Below are 17189 nucleotides of genomic sequence, written 5' to 3'. Positions count from 1 at the left end.
GATGGTCCTCTGCACTTGTGGGGATGGGGGCGGGTCTCTAGGGTGGAAGGTGACGTCCTGGGATGACTGTGTCTGGAGAAGGCAGCCAGCAGGCCCTGAGGGACTCGGCCTCGCTGGGTGGGTGTGATGTCTCCTACCCGGGAAGGATCTAGAAGATCCTGCAGTGAGGTGTGGGTGCCCAGCTCCCTGTTTCCACCCGGGGCCTCAAGGCCCAGAGCTCATGCGCGCGCGCGCGCACACACACACACACACACACACACACACACACACACACACGGACGCGCGCTCAGGCCTGTGCACCTGCCGACAAACACAGACCAGGGGGTTGGAATCATCATGGTCCTGGTCTCCAAGCAGAAAGGATCCTCCAGGGTAGGCCTGCTGGATCCAGGTGTCCTGACGGAGCAGTTCTGGTAAGAACTGAACGCCGACGACAGACTCAGGGTCACCTTCTCTGAAGGGCTTCAAAGGTCAAGGATTATGTCGCCCAGTCTGGGGCGAGGGAAATAATTCCCCTGAAGGGAAGAAAATGGATCAGACTGTCAAGATCCTTTCTTGCCCTGCGATTCTGTGGTTTCGGCACCACTTGGCATAAGGAAGGTTCGACTCTGAATGCACTTTGGCAAATTGAAAAGTCCAGGTGGTCTTTGCCGGGTCTCGAATGCGATCTGTTTGCACATGTGGTTGGAGGTACTTCAGATTATAGAAAATACAGCTTGTCTGGGCTCTTAGAAACCACGGCTTCGGAGTATAGTCAGCGCAGTGGAAAGTTCCAGGTCATCCAGGAGGCACTGAAGGTAAATGTAACACTCGAGCGCCCTCGAAACGGGTCCTGCCAAGTCCACTCTGGGATGCGAGGCAGAGTTCCAGGCACTGATGGAAACAGACCAGACAGACAGTTCTCGGCCTAGAAATAAGAAACCTTCAAGGGCAACTGCCTTCTGTAACGCCACGAAGATCGGAGTAGAGTGGACAGACTGACTGTTGTCCCAGGACCTCAGGATTTGGGGACATCCCTCTAGTTTGGAAGAGGCACATTTACTACTTTTCCGAGGAGGCCTTAGCTTTTCACAGTAGGCACATCCGTGAAGCCACTTATCCTATAATTAGCAGCAGGGGAATTTAAAAGGCTTGGATAAGTGAATTGGTGGTCGACACACAAAATGCCGTGAAGGAAGAGGGGACTTTTAACCATCTGACGTTGGCAGTGAGGACAAGGGCACGGCCCACAGAGTATCCCCGCGCCTTAACCCCGGGGAAGGTGGCCCCAGGCTGGCGGGTCCAGTGCTGCACGGTGACCTAGGAGCCGGCCGCAGAGCTGGCCTCCACCAGTGAGGGCGCTGTGCGTATTTATGGCCCTTGAGGTCCTCGTCCAAGGACCGTTTCAAGTTACGGGTTTTGTGCCAAACACATGACCGTCACACATCACCTATGTTATCTCACAAGGCCAAATTAGGGGTAAAGGAACCTTTTCTTGGCCCCGTGAAGCGCTCAAGGATGCCTCCTACTCGGCCTCTGAATATTTATGACTCACAGAACATCTCTCCCCTAAGTGCCTTTTGAATCATATTTAATCAGTATTCATTTCTTTATTCATAGCAAACTCTTATTGAACGGCAAAGTATCGATATTGGGTTATAGGTATTAATAAAACGTGGCCTCTGCCCTCCAGGAGCTCACAGTCAAGGGATAAATCACAGGAGTGGTGGGGGAGGGGCGCTGTGTGCAAAGGCCACTCCTGGGCACCCGAGACCCCTTCCACAAGCTGACAGAAGCAGGAGCCACGGGAGGAGACACAATCAACCCGTTTCATAGAACAGGGGGCCCCAAGAAAAGAGAGTTTTCCAAGCGGCCGTGGCCCCATGTGGGGCGAGCTCGGGTCGGACGAGAAGTGAGCACAGGCTTCCAGCCTGGCTGCTGGGAGTGCACAGTGGCCTAGATGCCAGCAGAGAGGCTATCTGGAAGGATGGGAGCAGGATGCGAGCTGGGGAGCCTCCCAAACACCGACACCTCCGTTTCGAAGCCCGTCGGTGAGGCTTGGGCCTTGGAGGGAGTGCCCAGCTCAGCGATTCAACAGCTTCCTGGATAAGGACATTTGTAGTGTCCCGTGTGCTCATCACAACCTTACCAGGTACACACACAGGCCAGCTATTTTTATCCCCAGTTTCCATGGGGACGGTCCACCATAAACAAAGAGTGCCAAGTTAAAAAAAAAAAAAAAAGCTTGCTGGCTCTCATTTTAGTTACATTTTGTATTTGTCTGGTTAAATATCAATGATCTACCCAAACATGTCAGGATGCCATGGTCAGGAGTTTGAGATTTGCTTCATGGCATCATGGAGGGGGGTGGGTAGTGAGTCTCTGAGCGGGGGACGCTCTGGGCCAGGGCCGTGGAGGGAGGTGTGAGTTCTACAAGGGGTCTGGGGAGGGGGGGGGGCATCTAGGGACACTGAACAGCAGGTGCATGTGGACAAGGAGCGTGCAGGTTCTTCTTCAGTGACAGGAGTCAGAGGTCACAGAGAAGAAGGGTGACCACGGGTCAGGTGAGTGCAACGCCCCCGAAGAAGAAAAGAGCAGCTGGAGCCTGAGAGCCTGAGGTCGGCTGGGGCTGGGGACGGGGTCCTTGGGGATGGGGGCGGGGCCGGGCGTCTTTCCGCTGCCCCGGGGGCTGAGGCTTTGACCGCATATCAGCATCACGTGGGGACATTTTAAAATCACCCTGCCCGGGCCCAAGCCCCGGAGGTCTTGATGGGGTTGGAGGGAACCGTTCAGGCCAGGGCCGAGAAGCAGGGGGCAAGGTGCTGGCCAGGACCTTGTCGGGGGTCGCTGTGAGGATCGTGTATGTGCACCCAGCGGGCACACCAGGACCTGGCTTTCTCTCCGTCTCTCGCGCCTCTGTCTCCATTAGTGCAACGTCTTTTCTTCCATTTCCCGCATATTCTACGAGAAATGTCCTTGATGTCAATGTTGCGACCTGTGAGATCATTGCAAAAGAAAACCATTTTTTTAAACCATCATTTTATTTATTTTGCCAAAATTGCACTTTTGAGTCTATTGTTGGCAGAGACCGCAGCATCGTTTTGAAGCATTATCGCAGAGTCAACAGTGGCATTACGGAAACCTGATCTAAAACACTCTTCCTATCCTGCTTTGGTATTGATTTACTATCAGAAGACCACTTTCCGTTCATCTCAGCCAGATGGTAAGAGGAATGTGAGGTGGGTCGGATGCACATTTCCTGACAAGGTATTTCTCGTCCAACCTGAAGGGACAGACAACCTTTTCCTTTTGCTCGACACACCTTGTCACATTTTTTTATGGAGGGAAAAGAGCAGGAAACTGTGTTAAGAGACGGTAGGATTCTAAAGGATAAAAATAAATCCAAGGGACACATTTTGCCTATTTAATTTATGTGTTTCCTTCATTTTGTCCAGTTTTATAATTGATAAATGACCCTGTGTGAGTTCGAGGCGTACAATGGGTTGAGGTGATAGGTGTCCATTTGAAATGTTCACCGCCTTACAGTCACTTAGCACATCGGCCACCTCGCACAGCTACTTTTTTTGTGTATGTGTGTATGGCAATAACATTTAAGACCTGCTGCCTCAGCGAAGTTCAAGTACTCAGTACAGTGTGTTAACTGTAACTGCCTTGTTGCACATTAGATCTCCAGAACTTAGTCACCTCGTAACTGAAAGTTTCTATCCCCTGGCCATCTCCCCGCTTCCCTCAGCTCCTGCCCCCCTGCAGACACTCATCCGCTCTCTGTTTCTACGAGTTCGGCTTTCTTGGGTTCCACAAACAAGTGAGATCATGCACTATTTCTCTCCTCCGTCCGACTTCTTTCACTTAGCATGACTTTCAGGTTCATTCATGCGTTTGCAAACGGCAGGGTTTCCTTCTTTCTCGTGGCTGAATCATATTCCTCTGTGAGTGTGCAGAGCACGTCATCTTTGTCCTTCGTCCCTCGATGGGGACTTAGGTTGTTTCCACGTCTTGACTGCTGTGAATAACGCTGCAGTGAATGAGAGCAGAGATCTCTTTGAGAGAGTGGTTTCGTTTCCGCTGGCTGTACACCCAGCAGTGGGATTGCTGGATCCCATTAGACTTTTGCTTTGAAGATTTTGAGGACCCTGCACACTGGTTCCCACGGCGGCTGCACCAGTTTGCACTCCCACCAACCGTGCACGAGGGTCCCTTTCCTCCACATCCTCGCCAGCACTTGTCTCTTGTGTTTTTTATAACAGTCATTCAGTAGACGTGAGGTGGTATCTCCTCGGGCTTTGGGTTTGCATTTCCCTGACGATGAGCGGCGTTGAGCACCTTTTCATGCGTCTTTGGCATCTGGACGTCTCCTGTGGAGACATATCTACTCGAGACCTTTGCCCACTTTCGAATCGGATGCTGACGATTACCCCTTGCTAGTGAGCCACGTGAGTTCTCTACACTTTGGATGTTCACTGGTTATGCTGGGCTCACGAAACCCTCCCTTGTCTGCTGTTTTCTAGAGACAATTTTGTGATTCTTCTTCAAATGCGTGCTAAAGTTTTTCGGCGAAAGTATCTGGGTCTGGATGTTTCTGTTTTGGTAACCTTGGCAAGATGAATTCTTAAAAAAAGGTTATATACCTATTCAACCCATGTACTCCGTTTCAGCCGAATTTCGGTAGTTTGTGGTTTTCGAGGAGCTGGTCCCCTTCTCCCAAGTTTTCCTATGTAGGAGTGTAAGCTGCTCACAGCAATCCTTGTTTATCCCTTGACGGCCACCGGATCTGCAGCTGGGGCTTTTATTGGGTTTATACCTCATGTTGGTGATTTGTGTATCCTGACGATCTTTCTCAGCCTTTCTAGAAATTTACCAATTTTGTTGACGTTTTTGGAAGAACTAACCCGCTTTACACTTCTTCGATTTTCCTGATGTTTCTTCTGTTCTCAGTTGTATCGATTTCTGCTTTTCTCATTATTATTTTCTTCATTTTCTTGCTTTGTATACTTCGGCCTTATTTTTCTAGTTTTTTCAACTGGGAACTTACAGCATCGATCTGAAACTGTCCCTCTTCTCCGATGTAAGCACTTGGCACGAGACGTTTCCCTGTCAGCGCTTTTCTGGCCGCATCCCACAGATGCTGATAAGCACAGGTTCCTCTTCATACAGCTTCACGTCTCTCCAAAATTTCCTTTCCAACTTCCTCTTTGGCTCATGGGTTACTTACAGGTGTGGCGTCTAGTTTCCACACGGTGGGGACTTTTCTGTTCTCTCTCTGTTACTGATTTCCAGTTTGATTCCGTTATGGTCAGAGAACACGCTTTCAATTCTGTGGGACCTATAATCTGTGTTATTGGTTACCTCGGTGACTGAGACACTGCTGAGGGCGGGGCTCTGAAAACATTTGTGTGGTTCCGTCGGTTGCGGGTTTTCTGTCGTTCTCAGGTATCCTTACCGACTTTCCATCTGGTAGAGCGTCTGTGTCACAGGGGAGGACGTCCCCGACTACAATTTTGGGTTTGGCCAGCTATGTTTTTAGCTCTGTCAGTTTTTGCTTCATATACTGTGAAACTCTGTTCCCTGGGGTCTGCGTTTTAGGATTATATACATTCTTGGTTGATTGATTCTTGTGTCACGAGGTGACGCCCCTTCCTGTCCTTAGTGATTTCTTCATTCTGTAGTCTACTTTATCTGCTGTTAACAGGCCTCTTTAAAATTAATGTTTGCATGATATATCAGTTTCCCTTCTGTTCTTTCCATCTACCTGTTAATTACATTTGACTTGAGCATCTTACAGACAGCATATAATGAGCTGGGTTTTTATTTACTCTGATAATCTCTGCATTTAATTCAATTTTAATACTCTGTATACAGGCCGCTTACATTTAAGGTCATTGTTGATGCATTAGGGCTTTGCTTTGCCATTTTATCATTTGGGTCTGCCTCTTCTGTTTCTTGTTCCTTTGTTTCTCTTTTCTTAGTTGGGTCACTTGAATATTTTTTAGAAACGAATTGTATTTTTAACATTTAAAAAATGTTTATTTTTTGGAGAGAGAGAGAGAAAGAGAGAGAGAGAGAGAGAGAGAGAGAGCAGGGGAGGGGCAGAAAGAGAGGGAGACAGAGAATTCAAAGCAGGCTTTGTGCTGACAGCACAGAGCCCGATGCAGGGCTTGAACTCGTGAACGGTGAGATCATGGCCTGAGCCAAAGTCAGAAGCTCAAGGAACTGAGGCACCCAGGCGCCTCTGTTTTTAACATTTTTTACTGTGTCACTTTGTATGGTTTTCTTAGTGCTTGTTCTAGCGGTTACAGTATTCATACATATGGATACAATGCACATGCGCATGTGGATACAGTGTTACAGTGTAGGCATGGCTACAGTAAGCATGTACTTGGACACACGCACATTTTCTCTGGTACTGACAGCAGTTCTAGGACTTCAACTCAGGTGCTGAAATCTTGCCTCCGTTTAGATTCTTTTCCCATCTCCGTTAAGAAATTTTGATGCAGGGACGCCTGGGTGATTCAGCCGGTTAAGCGTCCAACTCCTGATTTTGGCTCGGGTCATGATCCCAGGGTGGTGGGATCAAGCCCCGAGTCAGGCTCCGTGTAGAAGTCTCTACGGAATTTGGAAGCAAGGTTTCCGGGACCTTGAGGAGCCAGCTGCCGTGAGGAGAAGGTCATTTACTGCCGTCTAGTAAAACCTCAGTCATGAGACCCTGCAGGTGCGTAGCAGGGGCCACATGCTTGGAGGATGATTGCCGACATATATTTGGGGGGTAGAGATCAAGGAGGTTTCCAAAGGGATTTTTAGATGTTAGAGAAGATTCATGGGATCCTGGGAGGTTGGGACAATGTCAAGCTAAGGTTGCCTTTAACCCTCAGCAAAGTGTCATCATCGAGGCAGCTGAGCTACCCGGGAGAAGGTCCCTCTGTCCAGTTGTAAGGAAATTTAATTTTTTTCTTCTGCTTTTGTTCTCCACATCAAATACAATTGTCTTAAGTCTTTTATTTACATGTGTTGAATTCCACCATTAGACGGTGTTACAATTTTTGCTTTAGCCATCAAAAATTAAAGAACTCTATGGAGTAAAGGATAGTTTATTATATTTACCCCGGTTATTACCATTACTATTATCATCCTGCTTTTCATACTGAAATTCTGTCTTCTTTGGTCATTTTCTTTTCATTTGGAGAGTTTCCTTCAGCCATTCCTTAAGACTGGGTCTGCTGCTGCTAATTTCCCTGAGTTTTCCTTTATCTGAGAATGTTTTTATTTCCCCTTCATTCTTGAAGGATAGTTTTGCCAGGTATAAAGTATTAAATAACAAACATTCAACTGAGTACATTTGAGATCTAACTGGCTTTATTAAATGTTTCCTGAATCATCAGCAGCCCATCTAGTTCTGGGGAATTGTACAAATGGAAGGTTTTTATGGAAGGAGGGTAGGGCAGGGAAGTTATTAGCAAAAGGAAAGGATAATTCCAGGCACGGTCTGTTTCTAGGGCGAAGAAGGCACACGGGTAACCTCATCTTCCCTTGAGGGGACAGAGAGGCCCAGGTGGCCAATGCCCATCAGAAAATTCCTGACCAAGACTCCACTCTGGGGAGGTTGGAAGTGCAGTCACATTAGGTATTGAGCCCTGGTTTGGGGATTTGGTCTAAGTGGCGCCATTTTGGATCTGTGGTTTTCTCTGTAACAATTGTGGTTGAGAGTTTGCTCTCTCCTGGCCCTTCCTTCCTCTTGGCCTCCATGGTTTCAGACAGGACATCGATTGTCCCTCACATCGGGTTTTTTTGTAATAGGTTACGCATCATTTCTCCTTTGTCTTTTGTTTGAAGAGGTTTTATTTTTATGTGTCTTGGTGTGGACTTTTTTTTTAAGTTTATCCTGATTAGCGTTCACTTAGATTCTTCTTTTTTTTTTTTAGTTTTTGATCTGTTACCTTTATTTTTTTAACTTTGCCTTCCAAGTTTAACTTTTTAAAAATTATTTTATCTTTTTTAATGTTTATTTATTTTTGAGAGAGAGCAAGCACGAGGAGAGGGGCAGAGAGGGGGGACAGAGGATCTCAAGCAGGCCCCACGCTGACGGCAGAGCACCTGATGTGGGGCTCAAGCTCACGAACTGTGAGGTCATGATCTGAGCCAAAGTCAGACGCTTAACCGACTGAGCCACGCAGGCACCCCCTCTTTATTTTCTGCAGTCTCTTTTCTCTCTGTCGCTCAGGTGGGGGACATGAACTTGATCCGTCCTCAAGTTCACTGACACGGTGCCACCACTGAGCTCCGCCAACCTTCTTTCACTTCTGTTGTTATATTTTTCAATCCTGTAATTCCTACTTGGTCCTTTTTTGTCACTTCTCTCTGTCAAGATTTTCTGTGTTTCCATTTGTTTCAATCTTCTGTCATTGCTTCTGGAAGCATTTTTATTATGGTTGCTTTACAAACCTTGCCAGACAATTTTACTGTTGGATTGATTTTGGTGCTCACATGAGTCTGTTAGCTGGGACCAAGGATTGGAACCAAGGGCCTGTGAGGAAGCCCCCAGGACATTCCGAACTTACCTTCAGCTCATTATAACACTAAGATCTCCTCCTACCGGAGGAGTTTTCCACCAGTTTTTGAAATACGATGTGTGTGCCAGCATACAGACAAGCTCCCCACCCCCACCTTGGACGCTGCATGCAAACCTTCTGTACAAACCCCACGGGGAGACAGCGCTTTGAGAGCGAGCTCCCTGCCTCCTTACTCGTAACAAATAATGAAAAGTTCTTGGCTTCTGGGGCACATGGGTGGCTCAATTGGTTGAGCGTCTGACTCCTGATTCCAGCCCAGGTCATGATCTCACAGTTCATGGGATCCAGTCCCTTGTTGGGCTCTGTGCTGACAGCAAGGAGCCTGCCTGAGATTCTCCGTTTACCTCTCTCTGCCCATCCCCCGTTTGCTCTCTACCTCTCTCAAAAAATAAATAAACTTAAAAATAAATGTTCTTTGCATTTAGGGGCACCTGGGTGGTTCCGTCGGTTAAACATCCAACTTTGGCTCAGGTCATGATCTCACGTTTCGTGAGTTCGAGCCTCGCGTCGGGCTCTGTGCTGACAGCTCGGAGCCTGGAGCCTGTTTGGATTCTGTGTCCCCCCCTCTCTCTGCCCCTCCTCTGCTCATGTTCTGTCTCTCTCTGTCTCTCAAAAATAAGTAAACATTAAAAAAAACTTTTTAAAAGGATTATTCACCATGACTAAGTGGGATTTATCCCTGGGCTGCAGGGCTGGTTCAATACCCACAAGTCAATCAGTGTGATGCATCGTGTCAATAAAAGGACAAGAATCACGTGATCCTCTCAATACGTTCTCTCCCTTTTTAAAACTCACGCTGTATTTTCCCTGCTTCCTGTCATGACAAGTGACTTCCACGTGTATTCTGTGCATTTTCCATATTCTGTAAGGAGAGTCTCGATCCCATTCAAGCCTCCCATTCGCTCTGTTTGGCTTAGCGTGTGGGGCCCACCCACTTTTGCCAGCTGTCATTCCAACGCCAGTTTAGTCTGGGGGCTCTCTTAATGCGGCTGAGGTCTGCTCCTCATTCAGCAAGGTTCAAAATCTTAGTAAATGAAAACTCGGTATGGACATGAACTTCATACCCCGTGTGTGCGGGTGGAATGCACCAAGACTCAGTCAAAGTGGTGACCGGCCTCACAGTGGTCCTTCCTGCGGCCAGGAGGAGAAAGGGCCAGAGGGCTGGCCAGCCCGACCTAATGCCGGCTGGCGGCTGTTTGCAGGTGTGAGGTGTCTGTGCCCGCTGGGTTAGGATGTGTCTGTCCATCTCAATCATCTTCTCTGGCATCTGAGAGGTGTTTGTTCAGTGGCCAGAGCTGGATTCAGAGTTAGGGTCTCCCCTGTGAAGCCGGAATGTTCTCTCCCGGAAGGAAAATGCATAGCAACAGAATCCTAATTAATGCACTGATTCCTTAATGTGACACATGTACGACGTGGTTACAGCACATTTATGTCAGATGTGCGACCTCAGCAGTGACTCACACTCCAAGGGGACAGTGACACCCCAGAGAGCGGTTTCTGCATCGCGTAGACAGAACTATGTGGGCAGGCCTTGGCTCGTGGATTACTACTACTGAAGTAATTGTATATATTTAGACCTTCTGCTACTTTTCAATTTATCTCTGATAAGATTTTAATACATGAAACAATACAATATTCACACACCTGTAATGCTGAACTAGGCTTCCTCTTCAGATAGATTCAGGGTAATGAAATGAGTCTCCCTGCAGCCTTTTGTGTAATCCGGAAAAAAGAAATCAAACTTAGAAACCCACTAGTAGACATTCTGTAACCACTTTTATGCCATGGTTTGCAAAGGCTCACCAAGTACCTGCATTTTTAAACATCGACTTATTGAAGCCTTTCAAAACCTTGCAGAGGAAGTGCATGTGCTCCTTCTGTTTTAGGGTGGAGAAGCCTGGAGGTGGGAGAGCGAGCCTGCCCAGAGCCACGGGGCGGTGGGAGGTTTGAGCACAGGCTTTCCGGAGAAATCCGCCGCACACTTGGCTGCGTCCTCCTCTCTCTTCTCCATCACGAGCGGATCGGCCTTGCGAGCCTTCTGAAAACGAGACGGGTTGTCGTAACAGCAGCTTTTCTCAGTGAGGCAAAGACTGAGGGCCAGGGCGGGGGCCAGCGGTACACCTGCCGCGACACCAAGGGTTCAGCGCACCTGCCTGTCCCTGTCTCCGCTGCAGTTCGGCACTCTGGCCGGCAGAGGGCAGCACGAGGCCGGCTCCGGGCCGCCCCTGGCCTGCTCTCCCGGGTCACCTGCGGCAGTGCATCTGGGGCCCCGCGGGGCAGGTGTCTGGGCGCCAGGAAGTCGTGCGGGGCCCAGCGCCGGCGGCAGGCAGCACGGGGAGCCCTTTCCTCTCCCTCCCCGTCCCGGGCCTGTACGGAGGAAGGTGAGGTCGTTCTGAACCGCTTCTTCCATCTGGCGACACTCGTCACTGTGGGAGTGTTTCTGCGCTGAACGCCGTCTTCAGAAGCTCTTGTGGCCAGAATCCCAGGTGGTTTCCTGAGGTGAAGGATCACCAGGAGGGAAGCTGTGGCCGCTCAGTAGGTGAAGTGACCACTCTGGACTGCGGCTCGGGTCATGAACGGTTGGTGGGTTCCAGCCCCGTGTGGGGCAGTGACATCTCGGAGCCTGCTTGGGATTCTGTCTCCCTCTCTCTCTGCCCCTCCCCTGCACGTGCTCTCTCTCTCTCAAAAATAAACAAAACTTTGAAATTAATAAATAATAATAATAAAGAATTACAAAGAAACTGACATTTCCATGCAACACACCAGAGACTTTGGGGAGGGAAACAGGGCCCCTTTGGGAAGCAAAAGAAATGTTATTTTCCAAAAGACAGCTTTGAGACATGATAAAAGATTTTAGGAGACGATTTTATATTAGGTTCTTTGTCTCCTAGTTTTTAAGTAGTGCTAAAATAAGAAGTATGAATGCATTTTATAGAGCATTATTATTCAAATAAGGATTAAAAAAATTTTTAATGTTTATTTATTTTTGAGACAGAGACAGAGCATGAGCAGGGGAGGGTCAGAGAGAGAGGGAGACACAGAATCCAAAGCAGGCTCCAGGCTCTGAGCTGTCAGCACAGAGCCCGACAACGGGCTCAAACTCAGGCACTGTGAGATCATGACCTGAGCTGAAGTCGGACGCTCAACCGACTGAGTCACCCAGGTGCCCCTAACCTTTTAAAATGTTTTTAATGTTTATTTTTTTTTTGAGAGACAGAGAGGGAGAGAGAGAGAGAGAAAGAGAGAGAGAGGGAGACAGAACGTGAGCGGGGGAGGGGCAGAGAGAGAGGGAGACACAGAATCCAAAGCAGGCTCCAGGCTCTGAGCTGTCAGCACAGAGCCTAATTCGGGGCTCGAACTCACAGACCATGAGATCATGACCTGGGCCAACGTCGGACGCTCAACCGACTGAGCCACCCAGGCGCCCCTCAAATAAGGATTTTAAAGTTAAATTCCAGTTGGTCACTTAAATTCCTATTTCAAAGGTAAGATTGGTTCGTGAGCTACAGCATGAAGACCGTCAGCTTGTAAGACTCCTGAGTTCGAGCCTCTGGCCGTTTACCGCTGTGTGAACTCAGGGAAGGCACACAACTTCTTGGAGCCTCAGTCTCCTTATTTCTAAGGGGGATCATAGTTCCTGCATCGGGGAGGTTTGCCGAGGAAAAGGCTCATCGATAACTTTTCGTTGTGATAGAAATATAGTCCAAGGCAGCTGCACAATGTTTATGAGTTTCGTTAGTGTAGTGTTTTATCCTGTGCCGCGCACGGTGACCAGGAAGCCACAGTCTAGGGTATTTCCGTGCCTTTCCACAGTCACACAGACGGCCGACGGCAGAGCTGGGATCCACATCTCTGTTCCCCCGGCTCCCAAGCCCATCCCTTAGTCCCCCGGCTCCCAAGCCCGTCCCTTCGTCCCCTGGCTCCCAAGCCCATCCCTTCCTACCTCACGGTACTGCCCCGTCGCCTTTGTGAAGAGTCATGTGGAAGCAGGAAGACTGCAGTTGTCCCTAAATCATACTAACTCTTAATAGGATTGGCTAAATGAGAAATTCAGCTTCAAGGAAACGTTTTTGGAAAAGACTTAGGGCAATTGTTCAATCCAAATTCGTGGCTTTACAACTGGGCTTCACCAGTGATTTGGGTCCAAAGCTGTTTTAAAACGGGCTTAATGTTGTTCATATGTAATCGAGAAAAAGTTGAAAACAAAATGGATGTCCAAGAATATGAAGAGGGAAGTTAGTGACATAAATTGGATACACCCATCAGGACAGGGTATTATGCAGACTATAGTAGGCTGTAGCCTATCTGGTGATGTAGATTCTACACATGGAACGGAAGAAACAGAATGCTGAAAGGGATAGGAGGTCACAGAAGAGTGTGTGCAGATCCAGGTGTGTGTTCCCACACGCACACAGAGAAGGCCGGGCGTGTGGATACTAAACCACCAGCGGTGGCCACCCCTGTGGGTGCAGTTATGCCCGACTGTTACCCTTTAGGTGGTTTTTAGGGGCTTCTCAATTTTTCAAGGTACATTTGTTATCTTGGGAACAGAAAAAGCTAATTATTTTTTATTATTTAAGTACACGTGATATACAGTATAATAGTTTCAGGTGCACAACCATCCTGCACTTTATACAATGCTTGCCACAGGAGGTGCGGTGACCATCTGGCTCCTTATGACATCATTACGATATTATCGACTACATTCCCTGCCCCCCAGGCACCTCTTGACTTGCTTGTCATGGAAGTTTAATTGGAAGTTTGTACCCATGAGTCCTCTTCACCGCCCCCCCCCCCCCGCTTGTCCCTCACCTGTCTTCCCTCTGCATCTGCCATTTTTTTCTCTGTACTTAGGAGTCTTTCTGGTTTTTGTTTGTTCATTGGTTTTGTCTTTTAGGTTCCACATATAACTGAGATCATATTTATCTTTTCTCTGACTTATTTCACTCAACACAATACCCTCTAGCTCTATCCATGTTATCACAATGGCAAGATCTCATCCTTTTTTAAGGCCGAGTAATATCCCATTGTACATATAGCACACCTTCTTTAGCCATCTGTCTATCCACGGACAACTGGGCTGCTTCCATATCTTGGCCTTTATAAATAATGTATGTATCTTCTCAAATTAGTGTTTTTGCATTCTTTGGGTAAACACCAGTAATGGAGTCCTGGGTCACATGATAATTTTATTTTTAACTTTTTGAAGACCCTGCACACTGATCTCCACAGTGGCTTCAGCAGTTTGCAGGAGAGTCCCTTTTTCTCCACATCCTTGTCAACTCATTATCTCTAGTCTTTCGATCTTAGCCATTCTGACCGGTGTGAGGTGGCATCTCATTGTGGTTTGATTTGCATTTCCCTGATGATGAGTGATGGGGAGCATGTTTTCATGTGTGTGTTGGCCATCTGGATGTCTTCTCTGGAGAAGTGTCTATTTAGGTTCTCTGCCCATTTTTCAATCAGATTATTTGTTTTGTTGTTGTTGTTTGGCTTTTTGGGGGGGTATTGGGTTGTATAAGTTCTTTATATATTTTGGATACTAACCCTTTATTGGATATGTCATTTGCAAATATCTTCTCCCATCCATAGGCTGTCTTTTCATTTTGTTGATGGTTTCCTTCACTGTGCAAATGCTTCCTATTTTGGTCTAGTCCCAATAGCTTATTTTTGCCTTTAATTTAATTAGTTAATTAATTAAGTGAATTTAAAATTAATTTTTAGAGAGTCGTGTGTATAAAATATTGCCAATAGAATAAAAATATACGGAGACAGTTTCCCAGACTAAAAAGAAAAGTTAGGAATGTAGGAAGACTGAACTGAAACAAAAGGTCTTAGTGCCCATCGTGGGGTGGGGGGGTGGGGGGAGGGTAGCGCCCATCACTGAGGGGCGGGAGGGCCTAACAAGGTTCCATGGGAATTAGAGCAGAGCATTGGAATTGGACTGGGTTTTTTTTTCTCACAGGAAGGTGGTAAATCCTATTTGTCACTAAAATGCTTTCTGGAATTCTGGAAATAGAGCTTAAGCAGTGGGCTGTTTACCTGGAAATGTGCTGTGGGACCCCAGGGGGAAGCACTCACCTGAACAGAGAAGGTAGCCAGTTTTCCGGTTGAAATCTCTTGGGATGTCATCCTGGAACCTCGCGAACGCGCGAATGCTGTGCCAGCCCGGCCGACCTCCTGTCTCCTCCTCCTCACCCGCTTCCTTCTCCCTTCCTGCTGTTTGCATGGCCTTGACCCCATTCTGTAAACCAAAGATAAAAAAGTTAAGTGTGATCAAGTTGTGGATGTCGTTAGCATTTAGGATTGTTACGTTGAATTCTCCATAGCTTCTGAATTTTAAGAACAAAGCAAAACAAATCTGCCAAATATAGAGAATTAGGAATTAAATGTGGGGAATAAGCTTAGGAACAAGGCATGAAGAATTACAAAGCCACAGGATGAACACACCCATGTTTGGGTAAACGGGGCAAAGGCCCCCCCAAGTGTAGGACAAAGGTATAGGGATAGGGAATCTCAGCATGAAAGCATCCAAGATGAGGTAAGCAAGGTTAGGTATTCAGGGTGGAAATGCCCCCCAACTTAGTACCATAGCAGGAAGCTGTTTTCACAGGAGGGAAGGACCACGAGAGGTAAATAGGTAAATAGGGCTGCAGACTGCAGCTGGGCCAAGCTGCCCTGAGCGGAGCTAAGTAGCAGAAGAAGGGTGCCTTGTTGACCCTGAGGTAGCTTGCCCTGTCTTGTCCCCTAGGTCAGTTCAGGTAAATAGAGGTGCCACCTCACATCTGCTGCAAACAACCTTCTGCCCACTTTGTTTTGTACTGACCCAAACCCCTAGCACCGCATAACTTCAAAACCGCTTTCCCTCACACCCATGAGCTAATGTTCAAGATTTCATTGTCTCTTTGTGCACGTCCATCAAGCTTGTGAGCCTTCTGATCCTAATAAAAACGGAGCGAGGACCCTTGCTTGGGGCTCTTGTCTCCTCCCGGACATTAGCCTCTCTCACGTGTTTAATCCTGCATCTGCTCTCTTGCTGGACGAGACAGAACTCCAGACCCAGAGTCTATGACAATTAAATAAAATTGTCGGGAGAGAACAAAGACCCAGTTCTAGACGGAGCCAACGCTGGCGCACCCCACTTTTAACATGGGGACAATGACACAGCAGTCCTCGGGTTCCTGGTGACAGGGGAGCCACAGAAGGACAGTGAGGCGAGGTCACAACTCGTGGCACACGATCATTGGCCGCTTTTAACTGGGTCAGAAATTAATAAGTGACTGCAGTTTTGTTTTTCAGGTTAGAAGGAGGCAGGAGCAGTTGGGTGACTCGAGCTGGCCAGCAGGAGAGCGGCCACACCACCCTGTCCTCGGCCCGGCCATCTTCCCGCGTTGACCGCGGTGCCGCTGTACCGAAGGCGCACACACAGCGACACTCGGCATGCAGCTCTGATGCGGGTCCTCTCACGTCTGCGTCACACGCCCAGTGTTAAATGCTAGCGAGGAACCGTGCAAGGAGTTGTTTGTGCAAACTGAAGTGTGTAAAACCCAGGACGGGACTTTTCCTGGCTTTCATTCTGTGCCCTGTACCTTCCCGCCAGACCGCTAAGAACACATCCAAACTAATTGTGTGTTGTCAACAACAGCAGCGCCTCTGACGGCGGTCGGCGGCCTGTTAGCTGTTGCGTGAGGCACAACAAGTAGAAAATGTGGCAAAGAATGAACACCCTTCTCCTCTCGGCAGAGATGGACCGGGTTCCCCACCGCCAGGGGAATTGATGACAGATATTTACAGAAGTAAATGAGCCATCCCGTGAGTCGTGGGCTTCAAATCCATCACCGAGCTCACAGCTCCGTGGTTCGAAGCGCCTGTGAGGCTTCAGCCAACCGTGGCCGCTCCTCCAAGAGCCCGCAGCTAAAGGTTTTGTGGCCGAAAGAGGCTGCCCGGCTGCTTTATGAACTCGGGGGAAGCATTTGTTTGAGCAAAAGGGGAGTAAGCACTGCAACCATCCAGAAAACCAATTAACTCCTTTTTTCAGCTGCCTTATCAGATTTCCCCTGTGCGGCTTTCCTCACATTCCTTAGGACTAACGGGCTGGAGACTTGAGCGGGTATCACAATGGCTTTGAGGCAGAGGCGCCCTTGCAGCAGCCGTCTCCGGGCCTTTGACGTGGCCTTGAACCCTGGGTCTGGCTGGGGCCTTGGGCAGGTGATCTGTAAGTTCACGTGGCAGCCTCCGGTTCCGCTTCTGCAGAGAGTTGATGACCCAACTGCCCTGTGTGATGTGGGGGCCGGGGGGCTCAGCCTGCGGTACCCACGCAGACACGCGGGCCAGCGTCCCGCCAGGTAGCAGTGACATCCGAGGTGGCTGCAGTGGCCTTGTGGAAGTGTGTGACCCCACCAGTTGGAGGACACGCCGTTCCCCGTGGACGGGCCCCACAGGGCCCGGGAGTCGTGGATCTGGACAGACGGCCTGGGTCCTAGCAGCTCAGCACCCTTGTTGGGCCCCTGGAGCCCCGCACTGGAGACCAAACCATGGTCAGGGGGAGCCGGACTGGGCAAGAGCTTTAATGAAGCTTAGAAGCCCCGAAAGGAAAGGACATTCGCACCCGCTTCATCTGCCTGG

General features: G+C 48.6%; 1 long non-coding RNA gene across 1 annotated transcript; it reads right to left on the bottom strand.

Annotated features, from left to right (window-relative positions):
- Positions 1 to 300: 300 nt before the first annotated feature.
- On the bottom strand, positions 301 to 15766 carry LOC128314698 (uncharacterized). Its single transcript, XR_008296582.1, has 3 exons — positions 15574 to 15766; positions 14646 to 14808; positions 301 to 2974 (listed from the first exon to the last, which is right to left on the bottom strand). It is a non-coding gene; the product is annotated as an uncharacterized LOC128314698 (long non-coding RNA).
- Positions 15767 to 17189: the final 1423 nt, after the last annotated feature.

Source organism: Acinonyx jubatus, chromosome A1, assembly GCF_027475565.1.
Source record: "Acinonyx jubatus isolate Ajub_Pintada_27869175 chromosome A1, VMU_Ajub_asm_v1.0, whole genome shotgun sequence".
NCBI lineage: Eukaryota > Metazoa > Chordata > Mammalia > Carnivora > Felidae > Acinonyx > Acinonyx jubatus.
This window is presented reverse-complemented; position numbering and strand designations above follow the sequence as displayed.